Raw genomic sequence first — 11,753 nt, forward strand, 5'->3', positions numbered from 1 at the left:
GTTAAACTCGTTAGTCTAGCCAAAATGTAACTCCATAATACCAGCCTAGTTCGGCAAGGGTGGAAACGTGATTGACAGTGGTTTCCTGACAAAATGGGACGTCTGGCGGGTCTTCTGGCGACAATCCCTGCAAATCTGAGGTGACGACGCTCGGTTTGTGAAGATATTCGTCGAGGGCCAGGGATGCTTCTCAGTCACTGTTGCTGGCTGGAATCGATTTCGTAGGTGTGTTGTTCGAATGCAGTTGTCTTGTCGATTTTTTGTTACGCGCGGCCTGCCACTCCGAGGATGATCTCTGACTGCATTCGTCTGTTGCCAACGTTGCCATTAACACCAAATGGTGTTTCTGTGGACGTTAAATTGTCTTGCAACATCACATTGACTCGATGCTGCTTCAACCATACCAATGGCTCGCAGACGCTCATTTTCAGACAGGCGTGGCATTTCGTAATGTTGAATAATTGCGTAATTTTGTAGTTTTTCTGAGTGGTTGTTGTCAGCACGATGCTAAACAATGCATATGGAATTCCGTTAATGCACATGTTTTTATACCCATTCTTGGGTAGTGAAATGCATGGGGCTTGCATAAAAGCCAACTTGTGCATGGAATGCATGCTTTTCTGTAGAAGTTGCGTTTTTGTGACTTGATTCCAAACATGTACTACAATATTGAAAACCAAACTTTTCTTGTTTGAAAAATACACTAAAATATTGGGGTCACAGGAACTTTTCTTGTTGAGTATATATTCCACGAGCAACCCTGACTAAACGTCTTTGTCACCTGGTGTTTTATTTTGAAGATCTCGTGGTCTTATCAGTTTCCCTTTTTATTTAAGTATATTTACAGTATTAGCTTATGTTTAGAAAGCTTTTATCGTTCAAAAACAGCAACGAAAAATACAGGTTAAGGCATGAGGGTTTGGTGTCTTGTCGTTGAGGTCTGAAGCATGTCCGCTTTATGCCATTCGTTCACATAATTGATTCGTAATAACCAGGCCCTGATGAACATGTGCATAGTATTGCCCTTTCGTGGGAAGTAGGTGTAAAGCTGCTTGCTGTTGGCGGATTTTGACGCCTGAGTTGACAGTCGGCCATGGAGGTGATCATCACAACCCATGTTCTTCTGTTCCAGCGACTATGCTTGTGGTAGGAGGCGACTACCGGGATCGGGTGGTCAGGCTCGCTGACTTATTTGATGGATGTCATCGATCCCAATTGCGTGGATCGATGCTCATGATATCAATAACTGGATTGTCTGGTCCAGATTCGGTTATTTACAGACCTCCGTCACATAGCGGGAATAATAGCGGGAGTGCGGCGTTAAACAACAAACCAACCAATGTAACGGCAATAACCTTTACACTGAAACTTGCTGGATCATACCACAACATTCTTCATGGACATTGCTATGGCTTCTTGAAAGTTAAAACACTGACAAGTTGTCACAGAATATATCTGTACTCGCCGAAATGTTTGTCTGAAAACTTAAACCCGAAGACAAAGGTTTGTCAACTGAGCTCTTCTCAATATTCACAAATCTCACCTAACCTCATTTCGCATGGTTCATAAACGCGTACAAATGTTCATTATCGCATACGGGTATATATGAAGCGCACGTAAAATATCTTTATTTTGTTGTTTCAAATATATACGGGTGAGTTTGTGACTGAAGGGGCGCGCTATTTTGGTTTCTCTAAAACATTTGGAGTATATTAAACTGAATTCAGAGTAACTTATTCTGGATATGTTTCAACCAATCGCCTGTCACATTCTGTGACTTAGAGATGTTTCGTAATGTAGATAAGCCATGCAATTTGTTCATTGTGTTTTTAAAAGAGGTAAAATGTTTAGGGGAAATATTTCGCCTTTCGCTAAAGTCAACCGGTCTGTATTTTGTAAGAATAGACCTGAGCATTGAGCGATTATCTCCTTTAGCTATAGGCGTGGTATGGAGCTTTATTACGCAATGACCTTGCAATGATGTAGATCGTATCTTATTCACTGAAAGTGAGTGTTTATCTTCCTTACCCGAATAGCTCTACTGCGCACGTCCTAGGTAATGTATCGTATGTTATTGAGGCAGCCAGCAATGAAGGTTCCAAGGAGGAATTCAGGTCAAGCATGAAACGCGCACTCAAACGTTCTCCCTTCACACTGCCATTGCAACTTATTGTTCAACATGAATTAATACCAGGTTGGTTTGTAGTTTGCAATTATGTTCCTAAAAAGTAATACGGTTGCATGATAAATGCACGATGTGTGGGTTGCACATAGTAACATTCTTCTAAACATACTTCAAATCTAAACCGGAAGTAACTACACAAACCCAGGAACCGAACACAAGAGTAATGAGAAAGTGAGTTGGGTTTAACGCCGCTTTTAACAGTATTACAGTTATATCACAGGATGTCAGCTTGATGTGTGAGGAAAGCCCGATGTGATGCACGTGTTAGGCGTTCACCAATTTGGTGAAAACCACGAGCACGGGTATAGTGCTGATAACATAATCTGGACGAACCGGGATCCGAACACACTGTCATAGGTTTCTGGCGTGCATAGCGAGGTGCAGCGCCTTATGCGATTATGCAACTGTAACAAACTATCATACAACAAATATGTTTAAGATGAGATATGTATTGCGTAAAATTCCATGACGAAACAATGGCAAAATTACACTGTTACAAACTTCAAAATATATGCACAATAAGTGCAAAACACAAAGGTACATTCAACATATTAAGGAGGTATTTTTTTAATTTTAAAACAAGTGCATTATAGTGATATGGAAACAATATGAAAATTATTTGTGTGTCTGTGGATTAACGCCGCACTCAGCAATATTCCAGCTATATGACGGCAGTCCGTACAATAATAGAGTCTGGACCAGACAATCCAGTAATTGACATCATGACCATCGATCCACATATGAGAATTGAACAAACCTTGGTAATGTTGTACATACAAGGAATTTGTTTATACTTGTAGTTATGAAAACAGATCTTGGAAATCGTTTCTGGATAACTGTTGTTAAAATTATTAAGAAGGGTACCCTTTAACAGTGAGTTAATATTTAAGGTCACATCGGCAATATTTCAGCCATATCGTGACCCCTTTAACAGTGTACCAAATTCTTTATCATGATTGGGGATTATTTGTGATTCTCTTTCTTGGTCGTATTTAATACGAGACGAGTGCATAATGCTGAGCATCTTCTAAGACATCACATGTTTCACAAAGACGTTGTTCCAATGGGGTTGGTGTTTTTGTATATCTACCAGTTCAAGTTTTTAGTTTGTGATTACTTAAACAAAATTTTGAGATTTATATTTGCTGCCAAAGCATGTTTAAGAATGACATTTGTTGTTATCTAAAAGGACACGTTATCAATTATCAGGGCACAGTGCCACCATACAAAGTGGACATACAGTTAGCACCCGATCCACATCAGTTCTTAAAACATTACGACAAACGTTGTGTACAAGGCCCCGTTTCCCAAAGCGATTGCGGCGCTATGACGATCGTAACTCACATACTTTAACCTAGATTTACTACAGTCGTAGCGCTAAGATCGCTTTGTGGAACAGGCACCTTGGGACTTAAAATGTCCCGACTCCAAACGGGTCTATTCTGATAAAATGATTTGTCCTGATTAATAATCGAAAACTCGTCATCGTTTTGTGGCGTTGGTGCAGTAACGCTGTTCATACTATCAATCACTGTTTTGCCTGTCCAAAATTCGATTAGGTTCAATCCGCCTTAACAAGGGTGAGTCCGCCTTGGTGGACAGTGAAATATTTTTAAAGAACAACATGCTATCATTCAAAGAAGATGCAACGTTAGAGACGTCGAAAACTAGACATTTGTAAGTAGTATTTGATACTGCCAAATTGAAGACGAACGTTCTACTAACGTGTGAGGATTTCATTTAATGAAGATACAAATCAGACAAAAATGAGGAGTAGGAATACTTGAAAAGAAATCAGACATCGACCATTTTCAAACCACTGATCAACCGCTTGTAATAAACACTCAGCGTTTCTCAATAAACAAGGAACTAAACATGACAAATGTGTCGGAATGATCTGGGAACAAACAAACAGATCAAGGAAATTAAGAGTCCAGTGTTTCTAACGAACGTCAAGGAGAATCTTCTTGCCATGATATACCGCCGCGGCGATCCTCACCTCGTGCTATGGATTTGCGCTTGACCATTTGAGATATCCGCCCATCACTTTCTCCAGTGGCGGTATCAGTTTATTGCCCAAATGATATGAAATGATTGTTCCCGTATGCATGTAATTAGGAACAAAACGTAATGAAAGAATCGGGTGTTCTGTAACTTATTTTGAGTAGTATATCGTATATCACGCATTGGTGGTAAGCGACTCGTCGTGGGTTGTACACACAGCACGGAATTCGTCACACCTCAGAGCAGTCTGAAATACATAATGAGTTTTGTTTGTTTGTTGTTTAACGCCGCACTTATCAATATTCCAGCTATATGACAGAGGTCGGTAAATAATAGTCTGTGCCGACAATCCAGTGATTGACATCATGAGCATCGATCCACACAATTGGGATCGATGACATGCATCAACCGAGCCTGACCACCCGATCCAACCAACCAATCTTAGGCTCTGTTTTTATAACGTTCTTTGATAGTCCGTGTAGAGCCTTTATGATATTTATACAACGCAAAACAAGTTAAGGACCACCGGCTTCTTTCATATTGCTATAGTTCATCTGTCATGGCTTATAGCTAAGCAATATGAAAGAATCGGGTGGTCCTTAAATACTTTTGAGTGGTATATATTATCTCCTCAGTTGGTGAGGACTAATATCTGGAAACATATATATCCGAACTGAAGAGAAGACGTGTTGTATTGTTATTCCGGTACGTTCAAAATACGTACCTTCCAGAAGACCTACAGCTCAATCTCGATTTCACCATCACCACCGCGGCAGCATGGGCATAGATAGGAGATGACGGCGAGCACTATCGCCGACAGCACCGGAACACCAATGTAGAGACCGACACTTGGCATGGAAACGAAGCAAACAATGGTTCAGTATAACGGCGTGTTAGCTCATGGGGACGTCCTGAAGTAATACAGGTCGTAGATCTTTACCACGTTTGTGAAACATACGAGGACAAGTATGGTTTTTGTACCGAGGATTATGACAGAGTAGACTAACATATGCCCCCTCAAGTAAAGTTACCATGCACGGTTAAATACTCAAATTCCAAAACATCTTGTATGGTGATGAAATGAACAGGATGCAACTTAATTAGGGACCATGCAATTTGATATTCATGGGCTGGTTCGTTGGTTAGTTCGTTGTTTAACGCCGCACTCAGCAATATTCCAGCTATATGTCGGCGGTCTGTAAATAATTGAGTCTGGACCAGACAATCCAGTGATTGACATCATGAACATCGATCCACGCAATTCGGATACGATGACATGCATCAACCAAGTTAGTGAGGCTGACAACCCGATCTTGTTTGTCGCCTCCTACGACAAGCATATAGTCGCCTGTTCAGGCAAGCATTGGTTGCTGAAGATCTATTCTACCCCGGATCTTCAGGGGTCGATATTCATGGGACGGGGTGGTGGTGGTATGGTGATTGTGTATCGAGATGAGCTATTTATTTAGTTACAACTACGAAACCAGATATTTTTTATTCAAAACCATGAGCCTGAATTGTTAAGAGAATAACACCTTGCAACACTGTTATGTTTATTGCAGGCAATTTATTTCTCTTTTTCAACAGTTTGAAGCTTTTTCTCTAGATTTGTTCGGGGACAATTTATTTTGTTTGATAAAATAAAACCGCACCACCACTAACAGACCCACCTATGTATGAACCGACACTGAGAAAGGAAAAGACTGTTCAATATGCCACCATGATTCAGTAAACAAATAAATAAATAAACATCAACCATATGCCAGGCGCTTGTCAGGGAGAAGTGACTTGGGAAATTTGATATTCAGGCGCGGTAAGACAGATGTGGATTGAACAGTTTGAGTGAGTGAGTGAGTTGGGTTTAACGCCACTTGTAACGGTATTCCAGTTATATCGCGGCGTGTCAGCTTAATGTGGGAGGAAAGCCCGAAGTGATGCAGGTCTCAGACGTTTACCACTTCGGTGAAAACCACGAGCACGGGTATGGTGCTGACAAATCTAGAAACATAATCGTGGCGAACCGGGATTCGAACCCACAATCATAGGTTTCTGGTGTGCCCAAGGGACGCAACTCTGCACAGCGAATCGTGGCGCCTAAGACGACTGGGCCACCCGTGCCCTTTGAACAGTTTGAAAAGAACTCTCACGAATTTGATTGCCAGAGAGCGCAAATCGCCAGACTACAATAGAGTGGCCGGGGATACCAATGTTGTTGTTTTTAATTTTTCTGGATGGTTGTTTTTTCGAAAGACGAAGCGAGTGTCAGCAGCAAAGCTTCCGCTGACCTACAGCACCTCCATGTGTGTCATGTCACATTTCAACCACGTAAATCTCGTGCAGCACGTGCACTACAGTCTCTCCAATGATAAAAGGCTTGGTCTGGCAGGAGGGAAAGACTGGATATTGTAGAGGTGGATTGAAAAGTTAATGTGGAACTACAGAATTAGATTGTCGGTAATTTGTTCATTTTCTTTCTTGATATTGTTTATCAATTCAAATTATGCGAATTCGTTGATGTACGTGTGAAATAGGCATCTGAAATTCTTGGGAGGGGAGAGGCATGAGGGAGGGGATTCCTGTTTTAATTAACACTAAAAAATAAACCTTTAACAAAATCAATATCTTAAGTCAATCAGCCTTACATAATGTATCTCGGAACTCGGAGGAGAAACATACCTTGTTTCCTCTTCTTCGACAGGTTCATCACAACAGTCGCCAGTGCAACACCCATAAGGACATCGCTTGTACTTCGCGTGTCTTTTACTTATTTGAAACCTGCAGTACTCGGCAGCGATGACTGCAACAAAGGAACATGATATTATCATCTAAACGATTATCCTAAAATGCCTGATAGGGAACCATCAACGGCTAAATATGAAATCCAAGATTTTACTCTGAAATGTTGGAGTGAGTGAGTTGGGTTTAATGCCCCTTTTAACAGTATTCCAGTTATATCACGGCGTGTCAGTTTAATGTGGGAGGAAAGCCCGACGTGATGCAGGTCTCAGACGTTTACTACTTCGGTGAAACCCACGAGCACGGGTATGTTGCTGACAAACCTGGAAAAATAATCGGGGCGAACCGGGATTCGAACCCACAATCATATGTGTCTGGTGTGCCAAAGGGACGTAACTCTGCACAGCGAATCCGGCGCCTTAGACGACTGGGCCACCCGTTGAAAGTTCACAGACATACTTTAATAAGACTTCAAGGGTAAATACTAAATATTTAACTCTTGTTTCGTAGAACAATATTCAAATTTCACCTTTCGCTTTACAGAGTTGCGTTCCTTTGGCACGCCAGACACCTATAATCTTTGGCAAACCAGAAACCAATAATTTTCGCCCCGATCATGTTTCTATGTTTGTCAGTACCGTACCTGCTCGTGGGTTTCACTAAAGTGGTAAACGTCTGAGACCTGCATCTCTTCGGGCTTTCCTCCCACATAAAGCCGACACGCCGAGGCCTCACTGCATACTGTTCAAAGCGGCTTTAAAACCCAACTCACTCACTCAAATTTTACCTTCTACAAGAAGCACAGGAATTGAATGTTGATTCCCGATTATATCATTCGATCCCAATGGCTGCATGAACAACTAAGATAATTATATTATTTCAGAAAAGAATGCATATTTGATCATATCCTCAATATAGAGCCACAATCCCAAGTATTCGAAAAAGTAATGAATTTAAAGTAAAAATCCTGACTTTATCTGGCAATATGTTTATATGTAGCCCATGGCAACACCGGATTAATGTTACAATTATTCCTCGTCCCTTCACTGCATCTCAGGATGACATGTCAATGCAGAGTTGTGCCCCTTAGGCGTGTCAGGAACCTATGATCGTGGGTTAGAATCCCAGATTCGGCTTGTTTACATTTCTTGGTCTGCCGGGATTCCTGGGCATCACCAAAGGTGTAAACGTCCTGAAACACTTCGGACACGCCGCGAACTGAACGTATCATTCTCTTAAATATATATATTATATATATAATACACCATATTCATTTGGCCATATCGTTCCTTGAACAAAATATTTTGCGTTAATAACAATAAACAATCTGAAAAAAAATCTGAATGACACGAAAGATGTACATAGAGTCAAAAGACCTGTGGAGGTCCGCGGTAGAATGGGTCTTTAGCAACCCATTCTTGTCATAAAAGGCGATTCTGCTTGTGGTAAGAGGCGACTAACGGGATCGGGTGGTCAGGCTCGCTGACTTGGTTGATGCATGCCATCGTATAACAGTTGTGTGTATCGATGCTCATGATGTCAATCACTGGATGGTCTGGTTCAGACTCGATTATTTACAGACCGCCGTCATATAGCTAGAATATTGCTGAGTGCGGCGTTAAACAACAAACAAATAACTAACATAAAGTCAATCACGCTCACCACTCACAATGACCGCCAACAACAACAGCCGAGGTAACATGCTCGACGAAGCGTACATGTGTATATGTATCTATTGTGCTAATAAGGAGGGCGATATGTGATCACATGACACTTTGTGTTGCCGTCAAGTCACTCCGTACCTACAATGTAGGTAGAAAACAGGATTTCGACATAACAACGCAACACCATACGGCACGATTTCACACTGTCGACACGACCACACGACGCCACAACACAACACGATACGACTTTCTGAGATGCTTCCGTATAAAATCAAATCGCCGACTGTAGTACTGTACTTTATTACCCACGTGGTGAAGATACAGGTGGTAAGATACTGAATCCGTACGTCTCACGTGTGTCGTACAAGGTTGACCTTGTTTTATTCGTTTTGATTGGATAACCGTGACCTCTGTCACACCGGGACGACTTTTTTCATTCATAAAAGATCGCGAGACGTCATTCATTTTGCAACTACAAGGCAGAACTGAAGAAAGAAATAATGAGAACGAAAAATATTTACAAACACTTTATTAAACCAAACAAATAGTCACACGCATCAAATTCGGTTTGCATTCTATATAAGTTATGCATAGAGCTTCTACAGACATTATATAGATCTATTATCAAGTTATATCCATTTACAATGTACGACTACCGATCAATTGAGCGAGGGTCCCCCATGAGCGTGACGCACCCGACCACTTTAGCAACTTTCAATTTGATTTAACGTAAAAGGATAACCGTGGCGAAATGAAGTCTGTTTAACTATCCCGACAGATATCTAGACTTACTTGGGATGATCCGGTTGTGCCATCAGTGTCCCCTTCGAAGCGTATTTTGTGGCGCTGTTTCGGGAGGTGTTGTTCATGAATGAACATACACGACTGCACGACCAGATACAAATCTTTCGAAAAATCCGTGGAAGTGTGCCTGACATCTGATTTTGTGGCCCAAACATCCCAAATGTGAACAATAACATTTCCTAAAAGCTGTGAGTAGACCACGGTTGTCTTTTCTTATTCCGGTGGTGACCTTGCCCTTCGATCGTTCGAAGCTGTCACTGACATGCAAGCAGACTTGAGTTTGTTGATTTTCACGTCTTCAGTATAGGGTGGTACAGTTAACATGAATGTTTTGGGCCAAAATTTCTGATTTCCCTCTTCCAAAATGGTACAAACATGATATAGATTCAGCTGATAGATCAAGGAAACCGAATCATTTTGATTGCACAGACGGGACACTGGCAGTGCGAGTGACCGACTGTTGGTCCGATATTCAAAGCGCGGCGCTTATGTGACTTTTCAAATTTTCTTATGGATCTAGGTGTCCTTCGTACTAACAACATGGCGCTTGGATTACCATAAGTTGAAGAATTTCTTCCAAAAGGATCTTGAGCGTCGGTGCTGTTTTCTTTACAAACACAACTGCAGGCGCATGTTGTCAATGCGTATGCATAGAAATGTCAACAATGCCCATATTTGGGCATATATCAATATTCATACGCAACCAGATTTTGCAACCGGTTTCAAAGTTGTTATGTATTTACACTTACATATATATTTAACGTGGGTAATAACAAAAAACCCACGCTCATTCTTGTTAGATACCATTTTCACGAAACTCGTGAACTTTCTATGGTATCTGACCTCGCTTTCGCTCGGTCAGATACCATAGAAAGTCCCCTCGTTTCGTAAAAATGGTATCTAACGAGAATGAGTGTAGTATTCTCTATATATCCTGCGATATATAATGGTACGTCATAATGGGCTGACGTTATGACGCTGTTCAAAGTACCTCCCCGTGATCTAACGTTTCCTTGATATCATCGTTCTTTCATTAGTGCCGTTACAAGATGGCGCATCCAAATCGGTTTTCGGTTATATACATTCTTTAAACTTGTAGAATATTTGATTGTCATTAGAGATATGGAAAGATGATTGTCACCCATCTCTCATGCCACATGCTTATACGAGTGAGTGAGTGAGTGAGAGAGTGCGTGAGTGAGTGAGTGAGTGAGTTGGGTTTAACGCCACTTTTAACAGTATTCCAGTTATATCACGGCGTGTCAGCTTAATGTGGGAGGAAAGCCGGAAGTGATGCAGGTCTCCGACGTTCACCGCTTCGGTGAAACCCACGAGCACGGTTATGGTGCTGACAAACCTAGAAACATAATCGGGGCGAACCGGGATTCGAACCCACAATCATAGGTTTCTGGCATTCCCAAGGGACGCAACTCTGCACAGCGAATTGCGTCGCCTAAGACGACTGAGCCACCCGTGACCCCTGGCTTATACTAAACATATTCAAACCACTTTGTCCTACAGGAGTCACAATATTGTCCGAGGCAGGCGTTGGTTCCCAACGAATTATGTATGTCTCTCGGAAACAAAGGAATCAGCAATCCTTGAAAAGTTGCTTAGAGGATGGCATTTAACAACATACAGCAGCCAAGCAAACCAGCCGCTGTTGCTCTTCAACCGCCATGTTCATTCTACGATTCAAGTCGTTTACGGTAACATGTAGCGCAACCAACTCTGTAAGCACACTATTTCATGGCTCGCAGTTGCTGAAGTTCATTAGAGGTGATAACACAGTTGCGACTTGTACAACAGAACTCAACTCGCAATATAACCAGCGACTCCGAACGTCGGCTATGTTTACACGTTAACGTCAAAGCACTCTGACGCTAGCGTCATCGTGCTTTAACTATAATAGTTCAGGGCAAAACTATATTACGCTACACATGGGTGTATTTCTTAAACATATTGTCACGACAACACAACACAACACGCATACGATACAACACGACTACACATGGCCTGGACAAGGACGGTCACTGACATTTGGGTAGCCTAGTGGTTAAAGCGTTCGTTCGTTACGCCGATGACCCGGGTTCGATTCCCGACATGGTTCAATGTGTGAAGCCCATTTCTGGTGTCCCCTGCCGTGCTATTGCTGCATTATTGCTAAAAGCGGCGTAAAACCATACTCACTCACTCACTCACTCACTCTCTGACATTTGTCGTATCATGGCTTAACAAGATAACTCGCTGTCGTGATATTGTTCTTCCTCGTTACACAAGTAATGACACACTTACATTAATTCATATGTCAACGGTCTCATTACTGTGGGTCACTGGACTTAGAGACCGCCTCCGTGGTC

This window comes from Haliotis cracherodii, unplaced genomic scaffold (genome assembly GCF_022045235.1).
Source record: "Haliotis cracherodii isolate W230 unplaced genomic scaffold, xgHalCrac1.p SCAF_6, whole genome shotgun sequence".
Taxonomy (NCBI): domain Eukaryota; kingdom Metazoa; phylum Mollusca; class Gastropoda; order Lepetellida; family Haliotidae; genus Haliotis; species Haliotis cracherodii.